This window comes from Acinonyx jubatus, chromosome X (genome assembly GCF_027475565.1).
Source record: "Acinonyx jubatus isolate Ajub_Pintada_27869175 chromosome X, VMU_Ajub_asm_v1.0, whole genome shotgun sequence".
Taxonomy (NCBI): Eukaryota; Metazoa; Chordata; class Mammalia; order Carnivora; family Felidae; genus Acinonyx; species Acinonyx jubatus.
This window is the reverse complement of record NC_069389.1, coordinates 7419299-7438798: the sequence shown is the minus strand read 5'-3', so window position 1 is coordinate 7438798 and position 19500 is coordinate 7419299. Positions and strand designations below refer to the sequence as shown.

General features: G+C 41.9%; 1 protein-coding gene and 1 long non-coding RNA gene across 8 annotated transcripts in view; one reads left to right on the top strand and one right to left on the bottom strand.

Annotated features, from left to right (window-relative positions):
* Positions 1-19500, top strand: part of MID1 (midline 1) — a 579948-nt gene that overhangs the window by 487817 nt on the left and 72631 nt on the right. The window lies entirely within an intron of this gene.
* Positions 1-19500, bottom strand: part of LOC128311548 (uncharacterized) — a 119503-nt gene that overhangs the window by 40054 nt on the left and 59949 nt on the right. The gene's annotated exons all lie outside the window — the stretch shown is intronic.

Sequence of the window (19500 nt, the reverse complement as noted above, 5' to 3'; positions counted from 1 at the left end):
GAAGCTTGTTATCACTCAAATCTACTCGGAAAGAAAGAAAGAAGAAAGAAAGAAAGAAAGAAAGAAGGAAGGAAGGAAGGAAGGAAGGAAGGAAGGAAGGAAGGAAGGAAGAAGGAAGGAAGGAAGGAAGGAAGGAAGGAAGGAAGGAAGGAAGGAAGGAAGGAAAGAAAAGAAGGCTTGTTTATTCACCCAAAGACTATTTGTTTGTAGCTAATGAGATTAGCACTGGGTAAACCCTGGGAACGCAGAGGCGAATAACCAAGATAAGTCTAGATGTAATGATAACGTGTGATAAGAGTATATGAAAGGACTAGGAAAAGAAGTGTATGAAACTCAATCCATGAGATAGTTCTTGCTACGAAGGATAGCCAAAAATTGACGGCTTAGGTGCTGCCACCTGGAAATTGCCTAATTCCAGAAGCTGCAGTGGAAACACTTTCCGGTGAAAAGCCACATGCGGAGGACAAGCAGTGGCTTGCTTTCGCACCATGCGTTCCTTTGGAGTGGCAAGAAAGGACAAGAGATGAGGTCCCCAATCCATAATAAAATCTGGGCCAGGCCCTTTCTTATTTATTAAGGTCTGCCTTCCCCCCGCAGTCTCCGTGTCTTTCCTGGACGGAGCTAATAGGTCAGGTCAATAGCCAGACTCAGAAGCAGTTTCTGTCGTTTCCGCTCTGAAGGGGCCCATCTCTAAGAAGACGCTATGAGAGGCAACTGGAGGAAGTGCCCTTGTGTTGCCAAAGCCACCCGGTAGGCTGGCTTTATCTGTTGGGGATTTCTTTTTTTTTACAAATTTAGGCGCTATAGGATGAATATCCTGACGCGGTAGAGTGAGAGATTTATCCCTTCCCCCTTTGACCCTTGACATGGCTGTTCAGAGCTCAGTTGCTCTCGGTTGGTATGGAGAGAAGCGAAATGGACAGATTTTAAGACTCCCGCTCAGCATGACCTGTTGCTTCTGGAAGATCTACGAGACCTGAGGTACCCGTTCAAACCCCACCCAAGGAACTTGGAGAGAGGTGTTTTTCTGGCCCCCTGGATTGCTGAAATCAGGCTCTACAGGGTCCTGGCAAAAAAGGGGCTCGCCCATGTGTAGTGTTCATCTTGTTAAGTGAAGTAGTTACACTTTGTCTTGTATTCTAGAAATTCATCTAGCAACGTAAGAGGCAAGGCCACTGTGCTGCCTCCATACCTCTAGAAAAATGTCGCGTAGGCCAAGGCTGGGTGGTAGTAGAGGGAGGGAGAGTTCTCTTTCAAGATGCTGCTTTCAGTTGTTCTGAGACGTGGTTCAAGGGTATTTGTTGACTCAACATCGAGAACCAGCTATTACCAAGAGTAATGACTAGCACTGGTAAATCTCCAGATTGACAGTTTGCAAAGCACTTTCAAGTATTATTTGATCCTTGGAACAACCGTGTCTCCCCGGCAAAGATGTGGGAATGATGATACCTGCTCATTAGGGGTCTTGGGAGGATTAAATGAGATAATGTAGGGCCAAGTGTCTAGCCCAGCGTCTAGTGGGTGGCAGAAGCTTGGTAAAGAGGAACCTTTTTAACCATGTGCAACACGCGGCCATGGGAAATTAAATAGCATAAGTACGGTTAGAGACATAAAAGTTTGGGGCTCAGACCCAGGGAGCCCACCCTTTTCCGTAACGAATCATTGCCTAGGATTAAGGCTGAAAGAACTATGGCTCAAACATCCCACACCTCAAAAAATTATTGACAAGGAAAAAGGGCTTGAAAGCGCTTTTGCCTTAACTTTGGACACAAGGGCTCCCTGGACAGAGCGAGGAAGTTTTCTTTACAGTGGTGACTATGATCGAAGATGATCTATTTTCCGTTCTAACAGAAATAAAGACGGAAAAATACAAAGTTGAAATATGGAAATCCATGTGGAATCATTTTTATGTATCTACAGTAATGTCGAATTCTTCCATACCCATCAGCCACTGCATATGTAAGGGTTAAATGAAGGAATGAACGAATCTCCAGTGATCCCTAAATTCATTTCATCACTTGAAATGTGATTATTTATTTGCCCTGGTTAAAAATGTAAATTTAGAGTCTCGGTCTATGATTTTGACATTTCAAACCTCTTAAGAGACCCAACTGAGCTCGTGTTCATATTTAGTTATTCTTGGCAAAGCCTGGCTACAGATAAAAATGGTCACTACGTGTTAGTCAATAATAGAGCTTTTGGGTCTATCCTCCATTCCTCCTTCTAGGATTGCTAACCCGTCGGAATTGTAGGCTTCAATTAGTAGCTTAGACCAGAATGTCTCAAACGTAACATGTACACGGGAACCACTCGGGGGTCTTGTTAATATGCAGATTCTGATTCAGCAAGTCTGAGATGGGTTTGGGGTCTGATTTCAACTTGGGGCCTGGCCTTGCCATTTTAGAGTCCTATGCATTTAAGTTAGGGGTAAAAGCAAAACTAACATCTCTAAGCCTCATTTGCTCCTCGATAAAACAGGAGGTGCTAATAATTCAGGACTAAACCCTGTAACGCTTGACCCTTGGGAAACCCTGGACGAGGAGTAATAAAGCCAGTACAGACTCTAAGAAGTCAGACAATATAAAGTTTATAGAAACACAAGTGAATGATGGATCTCCTTCCTCAATCCTTCCATCCCCTCCTCTACTGACTCCACGCTGTTCTTAAAGGACCCAACTCTGGGCTCACTGAGGACTTCTCCAGCTTAGCTTTTCATGAAATTCGCTCACCCCAGACGTTCCGTATTGTCTTTTCATGATTACGTAGCATTCGGTACCGTTTTATGAACATTCTTGGGGCGCAGAGCCTTCTCGGCCCAACCATTTGTGCATTTCTCAAACCCGGTGACCGTATCTTGTAGTTCTTTTGTATCTGCTTACTCAGTTTTCAGTGACTAGAGCATTTTTTTTAAAGCTACGAGGCATTTTATCAGTAGTAAATACTTGTTGAAATAAATGGAACAGCCCATAATAATCTAATCAGATTATAGTCTCCACTGTGTCGGTAGGATTTGCCCATCAGGTAAAAAAAAAAGAAAGCCATACATAGCCCACCAGCCATTCTTTTGAATTTTGAATACATAAGCAAGTGAAACACTGCCTTTCAGGTTTTTGCATTCATTTCTGAATCTGCAAATCGCTCCCCAATGATTTCTCTAGAGAAAGTATTAGAGAGAGACCGTTTGATTTTTTTTTTTTTTAAACTTCACCTCAGGCAGAGGTGATGAAATATTTGTCATTCACAAGAGGTAGGATAAAATAGCACTATATACCCGTATATTTGTTTGTATATATACTTTTTGTGTATACATTTTGTTCTCTGCTGCCTCAGAACAGTTACCTTTAATTCCATTCTGAGGCAGAATACTAAGAAATCATGAAGAGCTTAGGGGGTCAGCTTAGCAGTGCACGATTGCCTTCTCCTGACAACTGGGAGGGCCAGGGGGCTGATAATGGCACCTAGTGGGTCAAGGTCGGGGATTCTGCTCAGCATCCTAAATGCACAGCCCAGCCCCCATGGCAGAGAATCATCTGACCCCAAAGGCCAAGGCTGGGGCACCCGGAATTGACCCAAAGCATCTTTGCCAGTGACACCAAGGGAAATGTTCAGCCTCATTCTCAGAGGCATTGACTTGTCTGTGTGACCTCCGAAACCGAATGTATTTGGAGATGTAGAAAGCTCAGCCCTTGGAGAATCCCGCTTCTGCCATCTGTGGCCGCCCTGAGTGGCAGAATGGCAGCGGCCCGAGGCGCTCTGCACGGCAGGCTTCCTCTACCTTAGGCTGGGGCCTGTCTTGAGCAGTCGGGGCCCGCACATGCCGTCCTTCGGGCTGTTTCAGCAATATTTAACCCTCCGAAAGCTTATTAAACGTTCCTTAATCCCTTCCTCAAACATGATTGAGGTGCACTTGATATGATCTGCTGTCCCGTAGATTTCCGAGTCATTGCGGCTCGTGTTCAAGACTACCTTCCAGGTGTAGCTGTTTGTGCAGAGACAGCCTGGGGCCTTCGACCGAGTGGGAAGTCTGCAGAGGACAGGCTGGCAGCTGAGATTTTCACCCAAATGGCGTGCATTTGATGTATAATAGTCTTAATTGTGATACATTCAAAGTGGATTAATTCCACAGTTCCAAAGTTGACTCATTAAATCTGTTCGTCTGGTTTAAATCCATCTTCCAGAGACACCGTTTATATTTATGTAGCTGTGCTTCTTTATCTGCAAAACTAGATTCTCAGCTTCTCAACTCGGAGACTTGGAACGTGAGTCTTGGAATCAAACATGAGCCTTCAATGCCGGCGTAATTTCCAAGCGCTTGTTTCTGCAGGCAGATACTATTTATTTCACCAGAGGTTCACAACGTGAATGCCCTGAGCTGGAAGGGCCTTTGTCATTGTCTAGTCCAATGAGTCTTGCCCTGGCTGCGCATAGATCCCCCAGACTTCCCAAGTGATTCTAACATGCAGACTTGCTTGAAAAACTTCAGTCTTGCTCAGTCTCTCCATTCCAAACGGGGAAACTGAGGTCTAGATTAATTCATAAAGGCAGGAGTCAGCAAACACTTTAAGGGCCAGCTACTAAATGTTGCCAGTTTTCTGGGCCATATGGTTTCTTTCGGAACTGTTCAACCTGTCCTGGTGTGAAAGCAGCCACAGACAATACTTACCCAAACGGGCGTGGCTGTGTGTCAATGAAACTATAAAAACGCGTGGCTGGCCGATTAGGCCCACGGGCTATAGTTTGCCAACCCCTGGTTTAGGTCTTACGACCGGTTGGTGGAAATCCATATGGCTAGACCGCAAATACACCAACCTTCAGTAAACGTTCTTCCACTGGACGCAGCCTTCCTGTTTGAGGCAGGGTCTATAACATACCCAATTTCTGTAGAAGTTAAATACATACCTTTATGTAAGTTAAGACAAGTATCCCGGGATCTACAATCACAGTGTCTCTGTTTTACTAACGTAATAAGCCAGTCAATAATATTTCTGTCCAAGGGTTTTTTTTTTTCCAACTGGAAAGTCCGAAACTAATTTCTTTCGAACAACTGTGAGCAATCTTGAGCGTTCTATCTAATAGCTAGAGATGCCTCCCTAGGAGTCCTTGAGAATGACCATGGAGTAAGGCCAAGGTAGAGGAAATGAAGCCATCACAATTAATGGGGAGAGTTATGGGTTTGGCTCTTAATGACAATGTTGGTATATATTTTTTTTATTTTTTATTTTTTTTGCTGTTTGTGTAACACTTCCTCCAAATGCACACATAAAAATAAGTGTGTTGGAAGGTTAAAAAGCCATTGAATCGGGTCTTTTTTCTTGGAGATTGACTTACATTTGTCAGTTACACACATAACTATATTTTTCAGGAAGATGATTCTCTCTTCCATTTTGTGTCTAAAGAATACATTTGATAAAAGTGCTCCCTGTCCTGACATGTCCTGTTTACAATGATAAAATGGCTTTCTGTCAATGATTTCTCCGAATGGATAAAGATGGTGAAACAAAATGAAATTTGTCTCCCACAGGAAGTGTCCCTTATCTATCTCTATGACACCCCTCTTTACGGTGCCCTTTCCCCGTGATGCCCCCTCGCTGTGATGCCCCCACAGATGTGAGGACAGCTGTAGCTAAGTTTGCTTCTTCCACTTGGCTTACTCCGCCCTAGTAAAACTTCACTGCTGCCTTAATCTTTGGTTCCCGAGGCTCCGGGAGAGTCATTTTTTCAGTGCTGTTGAGAGTTTTATAGCCCTGAGCGGTTTTATGAAATAAAGTGTTCCAAAGGACTGTACTAGAAGATGGGTGATATGAGTTAATACCATGCGTTCCTTCTGACAAGGAAGTGTTAGATGGTAAGACAGCTTGCTGAAGGTTGAACTGATCCTTATCCAGATAAGCTCTGCACTTGAGGTTGCCTTTGTAGGGGGGACAATAGGCATAGAAAATGTTGTAAAAAAATAGGTTTGTTTGTTTCACATTATCATTGAGAAAACAGCTATAAAGAAGACAGAGTGAGGTCATTAAATGCCGCTAAGCCCTTGAATGATGATTTATACATAGCTGAAATTAAAATAATTTTCATGAAACAAAAACAGTTCAGAACTCGGTTTTTCCCCCTCTGTTTGTTTGTTTTTGCTGTTACTGCTCGAAGAATACTTACTTATTATTTTAAAATATTTCAAAAATATTTCCCAAGTAATAAATTCCATGCAATAAAAGACAACAAGCCGAGAGCATAATGCCAGAACATTTCAGGCGTGCCCAAAACGTGGAGGAAGCAATCTCATGGGACTTGGCCATTTCTCTTGTAAGGTCTTAAAACCCCATGGGAAGTCCACGTACGACATGCTATTGTTTGGGAGTTCCACTTAAAACACACTGGCAATATTCAATATTTTTTTCGAAGTTCTGGAAATCTGAAGTGTACGCTTTTTCAAATACATAGTTTACTCCAGCAGCCAACACTGCCAAACAGAACTAAAGAAGAAAAGAAATTAAGAAAATATGAGAATTGGGACTACTACAAAGTGACAAATGAAAGTTTTTAAAAGCAGCAGAACAAATCAACCCCAGCCTTGTTTGGGGATGTTAAAGTGGCATTGCTTCGGATGTGTTTCTCTCTCCTCTCACCCCCTCCTTCATTCAGAAATAATCATCTTGTCACCACAGGCACACATCCCATTTTGAAGATGTTTTCCAGGAACATGTCCCTGTCTTTAAAAGAAATTTTTTTTTATGTTAATTTATTTTGAGAGAGAGAGAGAGAGTGCAAATGGGAGAGAGGCAGAGAGACAGAGAGGGAGACAGAGAATCCCAAGCAGGCTCTGCACTGTCAGCGCAGAGCCCAACGTGGGGCTTGATCCCACGAACCACGAGATCATGACCTGAGCTGAAATCAAGAGCCGGGTGCTCAACTGACTGAGCCACCCGGGTGCCCCTTCCCTCTCTTTTAATTTTGTGATCTGAATATTGGTGTGAGTTCAGTCCCTTTGGCAAAGGGATTACTAGATGCACTGAAGGAAAATATGAACCTTTCTCTAATTGTAGACTGAGGGAAGGGTGAAGAACAATATTTTATTTCTTTCAATCATGTACAGCATGTACAACCAAAGAAATCACCTTTAGAGTTTGTCAACCGGTATCACAATCGCCTACTATGTGTTGAAAGTCTAATTATCTAGCCTCAAGATTCCACATTTAAAAATTTTTCTTTAATGTTTTATTTATGTTTGATAGAGAGAGACAGAGCACGAGCAGGGAAGGGGCAGAGAGAGAGGGAGACCCAGAATGTGAAGCAGGCTCCAGGCTCCGAGCTGTGAACACAGAGCCCGACACGGGGCTCCAACCCATGAACCGTGAGATCATGACCTGAACCAAAGTCGGACGCTTAACCGACTGCCGCCAGGTTCCCCAGTATCTTATGTATTTATACTGTTAAGTTGGATGCAGTCCTGTTATTTTTTATGAAACTAAATTAAGTCAGTGACCCAGAGTTGGTTTTTTTTAGAATGAGTTGGATATTAAAATAGAACAATATTTCCCTTTTGCGGAAAAGTCTTCCGATGAAGATTTCAATTCATGGTAGACAAGTATTTCCTAAATGAAGGTCTTTTCATTAAGTCCTTGGTGAGCAGCTCCCAGCATGCCTTGGCCCAGCAGAGGTCCTTCTGTATGGTGCAGTTACTGTTGACGGAGATTCCAAATCCTCTTGGTTCTAACCAGGGCCACTCGGATGAAGAATCTTGCTTATTTGCTTTTCTCCCATCAGTGTAACCTTGGAAATCCCAATCTTCCCTTTGAAACACTGACTCTGTCTTTGGTGTCTCTGTTTGCAAAACCAGCACGACCTGTTGTACTCATAAGAGGCATTTTCTGGGCATGTGACAATGGAATAAAAAAGAAAGTGACGGACATGAATGACTTTTTAGAAGATGATGCCGCGAAAGTTGGATGCTGTGGGGGGTGGAGAACGAGCTTGGAATCAAACAGAACTGGGCTCGGGGGCCTAGTTCCAGCACTCACTAGCTGTGCCAACTTGGGAAAGTGACGCTCTTGGAGTGCGTTTCTCCATCACTAAAGATCGGGGTAATAATGCATTCTTGTAGCATTATGAAGGGGACTAGAGCTCCATAAGATATGCAAAATACTTGGCACACAGCGTATGTTCAATAAATGCTAGCTGCTGTTATCATGACTACTTGCTGCTGCTGCTACTGATTCCAAAATCGAACATCGTCAAAGGTATCGAGATTTATCTTGTGGTCCATATTTGATCTTTCGAAGCAGATGAATACTTAACACACCTCAAATTGGATTCCAAGTAGGTAGACTTTGGGGTGCGGATATTGTTGTGAACACTCGTAGGCCAGTAAGTGTGTCATATGGGGAAGATTATGACATGTTTGGTATGTGGTCGTTGGACTAAGGCTTCCCCTTAATGCACCGCGGTTGATTGCACTAAAAATTCTTTGTTTCTTTTTAATTCAAAACTAAAAGAAACTTAAATATAATTGTGATGGGGCCTTCCAATGTGACGTGGATGGTGTGTCTTCGAAAAGCTTTGAGTGTGAAGTACGATGCAATGGAATACTTCACTTCCTCCGCCACCAATGTCCATATATATTCCGATGCCGTGCAAACATTGATTGATCCTACTCCGTGTTCACATGGGCAGAAGTTAAGATTAGCACAAAGATACCATTGTTGTTAAGGAGGTTACTGTCCAGTAAATCTGGATGCTAGATTTAGTCCATGGTTATTTTTGAAATGTTACTTATCATTATAAACTCATGTACTAGTTGTAGGAAAGAAAGCATCCGGAACTGTGAAGGTTCAAGTTCACTCCTTTGCTTCTTCAGCTTTTTGTTTAGACACTATTTGTGATGTTAATCACCACGTTCATTAAGTCTTAAATCCCCCACCCCAACCCTCATCGTGACTCTTTCATTTCTTAACAACTGGCAGACATTGGTGAATAATGAGCTACAACATTTTTTAAAGGTATTGGGCGTCTATTCCGACAGCACAAAGTACCCTATGGAGACATTGTATACACTGGTAGCAATGAGCAAATGTTTCTTTTATTTTTATAATTGTTTTGGAAAACCACATGATTGCCAAAGACAGCATACACATGGTCAATTTGGATTCATCCCAGCCTCTAAAAAAATCTGCAAAACACATTAAGGGTTGTAATGTATACAGTTGGGTGTTTTTTTTTTTTTTTTTTTTAACATGCCTTCCAGCTGTACATTTGTAATGTTTAATTTAGGTGAAAATTCTATGAAGGACTTAATTGATATGATCCAGAGGTTTGTTAACCATTTTAAATGACCATTGATTTTGCCAAATTTCATTCTGTGCCGTAGGAACATGGTCCATGCTGGGTTGCATTAGTGGTGATAAAACTCCCCTTATAGATTTGACTCTTGAGTCAAATGGTAAAATGGCAGCCTGGAAGCAAATGAACCACAGTCCTGGGGAGTGTGATTAAGCCTGGAAAACGTAGTGGAAATACCTGGCCATGGAGGGTCCCAAAAGTCTTTGGAGTAAGGTGTTTCTCCCGTAAAGCCTTCCCCCTCCCCCCCATCCCCCATATACTTCTATCTGACTCTTCATTTACTCCACCTGTGCTCGGAAAATTCACACCTGGGATTTCTGTGCTTTAAACTCATTTTGGCAATTTCCTTTCACATTTCTAGGATACTTCTTGAGAGGGACCCTAAACTAGAATTCCAGGCTCGCAACCTCAGGATACACTTCACTATACTATAAAATGCAAATAACGTAAAACTACCCGTGTCCTCATTTTTAAACCCTCATTGTATTTTAGGACTACAGGAAAGAAAATGCTTGTCAGTTGACAACTTCCCCTTGTTGTTCAGTGTTGATACACGTAATTGGTTATCAAGGGGATGAAATGCACGTAGCATGAAATGTTTTCTTCAGATTCCAGTTTTAAAGTTAGTGTTTCGGACATTAAGACGTTGTAATAACCAGTTGTGAGTCACTGCAGGGAAAACCTATTACTAGCACCTGAACTCGGTGTTTTCTGTTTGTCTGTAATCTAAAAACAAGCATCTACTCTGCTAATTTGCAACAGCAACTTTCCCGCCACGGGAGAAATGTCGCCCTGAGGGCAAGGCCTTTCTTTTCAGCACATACAGTGGAGAGAATCAAGCTTTTTGACAGAGAAGGAGACAGATAGGTCCACTGCCTTTGGTATCTTCCACACAATGTCCAAACACCAAGTGTGGGGATCCCTCCAGAAAGCTCTTGATAGAATCAGAAGTGTTCATTTACGAGAACCGGAAATATTTCCAACTCTCCGGTGGCACCAGGATAACCATGAGGACAGTATAATCTGAGAACTTTCTGCATCACCTTAATTCTTTCTCAGGATTTGGGACTAACGTGCCACATTCTTTTCCTAAACTCTGTAGGAGCCCTCATTCACCCACCCTCCCATCCATCTATCCACTCACCCATTCATCCACCCATTTCTCTAGCAAATTCTCTAGAATCTGCTATGCAGCAAACATGGTATCAGGTATTTTGAATCCACTGGGGAGAAAGCGAGACCGGAGTCCTGTCCTAATGATGCTTTCCTTCGAGGGAGTTCACGTCTTTTGTATCTGAAGTTTTCTAACAAGAAGAAGAGGCAGGGGGAATCTCTGAATGTGTTACTAGAGAATATTGGCACTGGGAGACTTAAGTTGTACCAAACTGACTGTGTGGGTGGGATCCTCGTTACTTACGCCGTAGATTCAATTCGGATGGAACTCCGTATCCCATCCCTGGAATCCCCTCCGAGGGTGAGATACCGGGTCTCCGATGATCAAGGACACGCTGACTCCCATACTTTGAAACAATACATCGGATTGTAATTGAGCTACTTTTGTTCTGAATCTTTTTCTGTGCACCACAGAGCATGCTATAGACCACAGCTAGAACTGTTTGTGTGGAATACCAGCAGCCCAGGAAACAGACTCAGGTTATAGGCAGACGTCTTTTGACTGATTTCCTAACTACTTGGTGCTCTGAAGACTTGGGGAGTCTCTCAGATCTTGGGAACCTTGCAAAGGCCCTTTAGAGAGGTCAGCTCTTTAAAGTCTTGCAGGCAGCGTGCAGGATGCTTTTATCTGAGCTTCCATTCCCACTTAATGAATCGCTTGTACAATGGTGATGAACAGAGGCCCAGTTGTCCTATTCTCTATACAACAGGAGCATATTTAATAGAGACACTTCAGATGTTGCTGTGTCCAATAACTGTTGGCCCAGATTTCCTCCATAAGGTTTCAGGAAGTAAATGGTCATTAAGATTCACGTGAACAACTCTGGTTTCCACAAGGAGCCAGGAACCCACCTACCCACTATCTTTCAGCCTCCCTCTGACCCTAAGGGCTGGTTCTCGCCAGAATCAAATCTCTTTAGCATCCTATGCTAGAGAGGGCTCCTAAGGAGATCTCTTTTCTGGACCTAGGATTTTGTTTAGGGCTGGAATACTCTTTGGGAGCTAGAGGCCAAGGGCAGGAATATCAAATTCTCTAGCAATATCATTCCATCTTGACAAAACAAAACGCACCTTTCTGATTGGCACACCTCCACACTGTTCTACGTGTAGATCGTGGCATAATTGTACCAACCTCTCCGAGGACATGTCAGGTTGCCCTTGTATCCTGAGCACCCAAGATGCCATTTTTCGTTAAACCAACATGAAGGTCCCCTTAGGTACATTTTTTTAATGAAAAAATCGGGGTTTTTTTGGTTATTGGGGAAGCTTATAGCTGCAAATGGTTAGTGGTAATTTTCAAGGAACTGGTTAAATGGAAAAATTCAGGAAATCATTATAATGAAGTTCAATCATGAAGAGAAAGTTAAATATATGGGCTCAGTTTCTTCAGGTATTGTGTAAAAGGGAATAACATTGCAAAGAAAAACCAGATAAAAGAGTAAAAACCACAGTGCTAACATTTGAGTGCAGCAGTATTGAAGGTCACAGGTAGTGTAAATTCTCTGATTATTACCAGGCAGAAATGAGCTTTATTTCAGGGAAATGGATCATTATTAAGTCATCTGTCTGATCTAGAGCCAGCAGCACAATCTAATGATTTCATTCCTGGATTATTTTTAATGTATAGAATTAATGATGTATGGGAAGCGTTCGTGCGATTACTTTAATAGTATAGTATCCTCTTAAATTCCTTTTGTTAAGTAAAATAAGGTTGCATTGCAAGAGAGTATGTATTTTCTTAGTAATGCCTTACAATTCCTTGTCTTACAATTCAATAAATCATCTTACACCTGTCAGCACATACAGTCCAAGATTTATTGCCTGATCCAATGCGTAGTAGATAGCTCCTTGGCCAGAGAGCAGTTTCTGAAACTAATTTAATCAAAGTGTTTTTATAATATAGTGAACTCTGGCTTGATGTCTCAAATATGTATTGATGTCTTCAGAAACGAATGATTTAATCTTATCTGAGTTTGAAAGAGAATTCTGATTTGGCTTTGTGTGATTTCTGTTATAGACAGGAAATCATTAGTTGCATTAATTATTATTCACGTACTCCTTTGTCAAGCAAGCACTTACTGGTGCCTCAATTTGCGCGTATAGCAGTCGGCTAGATTCTCAGCAGAGTGCTGGAGGGTGGAACGAAAAAAATTCTAGGTAGGTAGAAAGACACAACCTCAGAAGGAGCAACTGTCATGTTCATTCTGCAGGGCAGTAGTGATTATAGCTGGCTTCTACTGGGGAAATTGAGGCTAGACAGCTTTTGGACTTTTGATCATGTGATACTATAGTAATACAAACTTAGAAGATTACCTTGGTGACCACGCATGGACCCGCTTGGCTGGGCAAAAATTAGAGGAATGAAAACCAACACTTCTCGGAAGAAGATGGTTAGAGTGGTAACCTTGAGAAGAAAAGGGAAAGCTGAAGTCAAGGGGCCTTCTAATAAACAACCAGGCAACCCTAGAGAGTGGTTGATAGAATGCATGAAGGAGAGGTCAAAGTCTAAGAGTATGTTGAGTTTAGTTCTCGCGTGGAGAATGGTCATTATCCTTTGTAAAGACTAGAAAATGGGATGAAATTTCAAAGGGGCAGATGATGCCGTTAAGAAAGTTGAGTTTAAAATAAGGTATCATCAAAGCTTTGGGAACAAGAGACCAAAGTTTAGGTCACACTTGAGATCTGAGGTCAAACTTTGAATATTATCAGGATAGAGGAGAGAGTCAAAGCTGGAAAAGAATACATGTTGGCTGAGGCAATATTTATGGCTGAGGCATATGTGTGTGTGTGTGTGTGTGTGTGTGTGTGTGTGTGATATATATATGAAATCACTGTTTTGTCATCATTGTTTAGAGATGGAAAGAACACATTCTGGTTTAAGACTCACTTGCAGTCAAAATTACGCAGTGCTAAAGTCTGCCTTTAATTATAGTAAAATGTGTTTGATTTGAAAATGTATTCATTAGCTATATAAGGGACGCTCCGTTCAAATAAAACTAATGCATTAGAGAAAAACAATGGTTAGTGGAAGGCCGCTATATGATTTACTGTCACCATTGAACTGTCGAGCCGTCTCTGACGTCATGGGTTAGCATTCGACCTCCCTGGAGTGTCCGATCACAGTGGTCAACCAAGATCACAGACATTTGAAAATCAGATGACAAAAGTCACGCTGAAACGTTCTGAGAGCGAACTTTAACGTTTGCTTTCAGCTTTGTGTGCTTTGTGTCAAGCCAAATCGTAAAGAGGTGCACTGACTTCAACCAGTTGGGGGGGGTGGCATTATGTTTTCATCATAAACAGATGAGTTTGGGTCCTCTGCTGGCTGACTGCCCTCTCCCCCTTTCAACACCACTTAAACATTTTTCAAAACAGCATTTATAAGTAATTGAGAATACACTGGGGCAACTTCACCAAGACTGATTTTTTTTTTTTTTTCCTGGAACTTTCTGAACATCTGAGTTCTATCTCTGTTTTTATTTGAAAAAGCAATTCAGACTTGCCAATGGTGACGGGGTAAAAAGCACGGTTGACTGAGGTACACATTCATTCCCAAGCCTTCCGTCTGCCATGACATGGGGTCATCTCCCCGCGCTGCCCAAATTCTCCAGCCCTGCCTTGTTTCACCCCTGTTTCCCAGTGGAGACTGAAGGAGCTAGGGGCCAAGAATAAGGCCTGATGACAAAGACTGAGTAATAGGGTCAAAAGAACAGCACAGGCATTACTTACCCCCCACTTAGCTTCTCTTCTCGGTAAAAATTTTACTTCCCCCGCCCCCCCCCCCCCAGAGTGTCACCACATTCAGGTAAGTGGTTCTCAAACTTTAGCACTCCCCAGAATCCCCTGGAGGGCTTATTAAATCACAGGATCTCCGAATATTGGACAGTGTTCTCTCACTGGGTTAAAAGCAAATGGCTTTAAACATTTTTTTTTAGAGCGACATTTATTCTTTGACTTCCTCTTTAGCAAAACGTTGTATGTGCAAACCAGGATATATTCCGGGGAAATGGGAGTTTGTTCATTTCCGAAATACATTGAACCTTAAAATGTCTTTGGTCATGTATACACAAACCAACTCTGGGAAAATGGCTTAATCATTGGTTTTTTTTTTTTTTTTTTGTAAAGCACCACAAGTAAAATAATTAACTCTCTAGAATTATTATTATCATTTATTTTATTGTTATTTTTTTTGGCCAGTAGACAGGTGGCTCTCGATCAAAGACACAGAATATTATGGACAAAGATGGAAGGAATGAAATGGTTTCACTGCGGTTTCCATCATTGTAAATATTTGCATTTTACCTTTTAGTCTAGAGGCTTTTCTAGTCTTCAGGGCAGTTGTATTGCCGGAGTTGACCTTTCAAAGAATCTGGGTAGGGCAGTGAATCTATTGTTTTGTCATCAAGAGTTCTTAACATTTCCCCCCTACATCTTTGCTTTACCGCATTAAAAAATCTTGTTGGATTATAAACATCTGTATCATACTTCTGTTATATTTCTGGTGAGACAATTACTGCTGAAATCAACAAACTAAGTTGGTATGGTAGTAATAGGTTGCAAGGTCTAAATCAAGGTAACCAGAAGTTCTTTCTAAAAAAATTTTTTTAATGTTTATTTACTTTTAGAGAGAGAGAGAGAGAGAGAGACTGTGAGCGGGAAAGGGGCAGAGAGAGAGGGAGACACAGAATCCAAAGCAGGCTCCAGGCTCTATGCTGTCAGCACAGAGCCCGATGTGGGGCTCGAACTCATGAACTGCGAGATCATGGCCTGAGCCGAAGTCGGACGCTCAACCGACTGAGCCACCCAGGCACCCCCAGAAGTTCTCTTTAGCCATTAGGAATACTTGAGTGATTCAACAAAGTATTGCCCTGTAGTTTCCAGTCAAAAAAGTCCTCTGAATTTCTGAACCGTAATAATCGGTGTTGCTTGCAAAGCACTGTTTTAGTAAGGTTCCTGGGCTTTTCTATGACAAATTCCCATAAATTCACACTTCTAGCGACATCTATATGTACTTTTATCCCTGCACTCACTATATGTATATGCTGCATTACAAAAAAAGACTCTTTTTATTCTGAATAAATCTTACAGTGTAAAACTAGTAAAGTGAGTAAGTTATGAATTTGTGTCCACTGTGTTACAGACCCCAAGATGCAGCAGCCCGATGTCTCAGTTTTGAGCAATAGTTCTTGCTTTTGGCTACACATTAGAATCTCCTGGGGAGTTTTCAAGATTCCAATCCCTGGACCTTACCCCAGCCTAAGTAATTCAGACTCTGGTTGGGTGTAGATTGAGCGTGGTGTTTGTTCAGTTCCCCAGGTGATTGCAGCAAACAGGCCAGGGTGGGAACCACTTACCCTGTGATCCGGCATCATCTCCCTCCCTCCCTTCCTTCCTTCCTTCCCTCCCTCCTTCCTCCCTTCCTCCCTTCCTTCCATAACTTCTATGTTTTTTTAATTTCGACTCCATGAAAATCACCTTGATTGGACAAAGACAGAATCGGTCCTACTAAATGAGGAGGAAATGGCTGAGTAAAGATGGTCAAGTCAGGGATGAAGGATGCGGTTTGAATTCAAGGAATTTGAGATTCAAAGGTCTAAAACCCAAGGAAGGTTCTGTCTTTGAAGGTTATTCAGGGCTGAGAAACAATGGCATGCTTTCATATTCTTCTTTGATTCTCTAGGCTGTCCCAAATGGGGAATTCTCTTACTAACATTGATTTTGTAAATTCTTAACAGACCAGACCCCTTTGGATGGAATGGAATTTTAATCTATTTTTTTGAGTCAAAGAGTGTAACCTCCCTTGGCTTTAATACTTTTTGCACCTCCCAGATGGGGATATGAATTTTGTGAACAATATGAATCCTTCTTGGGAATGCCACAAATTCAAGAGCAGAGCTGCCCATGTATTGAATTTTAATAATCATTTTCAGCAGCTGGTCCAGAAAAGGCATATTCCTCTAAAACCTAAAAGTTTGAGGAGATAAATGTTGCTATAGAAACAAAGCAAATCAGAGTGATCGATGCCAAATTATTAGATCAAAGACTCAACTATATTTCCATTCGTTGAAGGCTAAACATCCACCATGAGACATTCAGGTCTGGTAAAAATGTTTGATGGTATTAAAACCCTATTTAAGTAGAAAAGTCAGAACATGTTCGTTAATGAGTATCTAACAATGTCATCATCTACTTAAAACGGAGGAAAGGGGATAAGATCAAGATTATTCAATCTCTGAGTGATGGAGGAAGTAAAGCTCGAAGTGACATATACAAACAAGGTGTATGACGTTCATCAGTTTCAGGGGATTTTACAGACATTAATTATCTTGTGCTCTAAGGACCCCTTTGAGGTGTGTCTTATGATGAAGAAAAAAGACTGAGGAAAGTCGAGTGGATGGAAAAAGCAATTAACGAGTGATTCCACACTCGGTGTGTACCTGCAACCCAACGCTTGACACTTATTCACATGTCGGAAAGAACTGACTGATCCCTGTGCTCGCTGCTGTCTTTACCCACCATGCTCTTGCTGGAACGACCTTGATTCCATATGAGGTCCTTTCTGAGTCTTTTTCAGCCTGGATCTTCTGCTTCTCTGAGCAAAAGTTGACAGAGGAATTGACTCGGACATTTGCATTTCACCCATGCTTGAAAGCCATTGTTTTCTTTTATGAATTAAAAATCGTTTTGGTAGCCAACAAAAAGAAACGAAAAGAGTTTTCTTTAGAATTTTGGGTCGCTGAATGATTGAAATTTTAGGCATATTCCTCCGCTCTCATAGCACGGATTGAAAATGTTAAGTGAGGGGCGCCTGAGTGGCTCAGTCAGTTGAGCGTCCGACTTCGGCTCAGGTCATGATCTCTCGGTCCGTGAGTTGGAGCCCCACGTCGGGCTCTGTGCTGACAGCTCGGAGCCCGGAGGCTGCTTCAGAAAGAATCTGTGTCTCCCTCTCTCTCTGCTCCTCCCTGCTCGTGCTCTGTCTTTCTCTGTCTCTCAAAAATAAATAAACATTAAAAAAGATTTGTTTTTAATAAAGAAAATGTTAAGTGAGCTGAGTTGTTGAAATTTTAAAATGATTTGGACCAACAGAGAAAACACTCCGTATTAGCCAATAAAAAGTGTTTAGGTTATTTTTTTTAAGATGTTTTTACTGTTTCTAAGGAGACCAACTTTCTGCAAAGGACCAGTAATCAACTCTGTCATTGTGGCTCCTAAGTGGCAACAGCCAACCCTTAAACAAATGACAGTTTTTGTGCTCCCGTAAAACTTTATGGATGCAGAAATTTGAATTTCATATACTCATCGTGGGTCACAAGATTTCACCTTTTCATTTTTTCAAATCATTTGAAAATGTCAAAACCATTCTGAGCTGGCAAGCCATACACAAACAAGTGGTGGGCGGGATTTGGTCTGCGGGCTGTACGGTGCCGTCGTCCCCTGCTCTGGGAGATTCAGATTTCCCCAACTTGAAAACTTTTCTTTTGAGCAGAAATAATCAACTACTACTGTCAGTCTGTTTTCCGATATTTCCATGATCTTTTCACCATCTAATTCTTTTTTTTTTTTTTTTTTTTTTAGTTTATCATTTTTGAGAGAGAGAGAACACAAGCAAAGGAGGGGCAGAGAGAGAGGGAGACACAGATTCTGAAGCAGGCTCCAGGCTCGAACTGTCAGTGTAGAACCTGACGCGGGGCTTGAACCCATGAACTATGAGATCATGACCTGAGCCGAAGTCCGCCGCTCAACCAACTGAGCCACCCAGGCGCCCCTTCACCATCTAATTCTGGACTGACAGTTGGTTGCCTCTTATGTGCTGTGTGGAGGCCGATTCCAGAGCCTGGATAGGGGCAAATGAGCAGAGAAAGGCAGCAAAAGAGCTGCCCAGTTGGACCTTCATGGCCCTTCTATTTACGCCACAATCCTAGGAAATGCTTCCTGTGTGTTCCACTGATAAAAGTTACAGTCGTTTTATCCGAAATACTTCTCTATGGGCACAAATTTTGCAATGGGAATTTCTACATTTCAGATGTTCAGAGGTTCCTAGTAATCCAGCTTCCTTCACCTCAGTATTGATTCTCAAAAGTGACACATGTGGTTACGGGTCCGTTGCTCGCCTCTCTTATTACCGGCAGAAATAAGGCCAGGGGACGAGGAGTTGTTGTCGGATCTGCTAAAATTAGAACTAGGTGAATCTAACTCTACTGAGATATTTACCTATCTCCATTAAAATCTGAAAGCTCTTCTAGACCATAAATGGTATTTAAAAATTGCTCCCTGTGTATTATTGACTACCAGATTAGAATATAAACCCCGAACTCTGGACGATGGAACTTATAACTATATGGAGCAGGTTCTGTGGAATTAATATAGAAATACCAAATAAAACCTGACAAGGTAAATACAGTATCGCATATCAAAATGGCTCAAATTGTAGTCCACGGAACACTAGACTTAAATTTGTATGTAGGTAGATTGAGTTTTATTATGTTTTTGAAGTTCCCTGGGCGGCCTGTCTTGCCAGGGCATTTGGAAATGTTAGCTATCATAACCAATGAAAAAAGACATTAAAAAATAAAACCAGCATAAATCACACGTATCCGCGGTCCGTCATGAGTTGAACCTTAAACTCCTGCGATGTAATTAAAACATCTTAAGTGTTTCGTTACGTATATAAAGAGTTTTTGCCTTCACGCAGGTGGCATGTGTTAATACGGGTGTGTTTTCATATTAAGGATTGTGATTAAAGTTTCTTAGAAGAAAATGTATGGATTGTGGCACTCAACGTGTTCATATCCTGATCGTGCTGGAGCGGTGGTGTTGGATGTCAAGGCTACAAACACGGTTCCTGAATGTCGCTCTGAATATTATGGCATGAAACAAGCCAGATCTGTGTTTGCCTTGAAAGGCATCCAGACTTAATATTATACTTTAAAGACATTTTCAAGCATTGACTTCGGAATAAGAGCAAACATTCTTTAAGGCCTGGATAAACCCGCA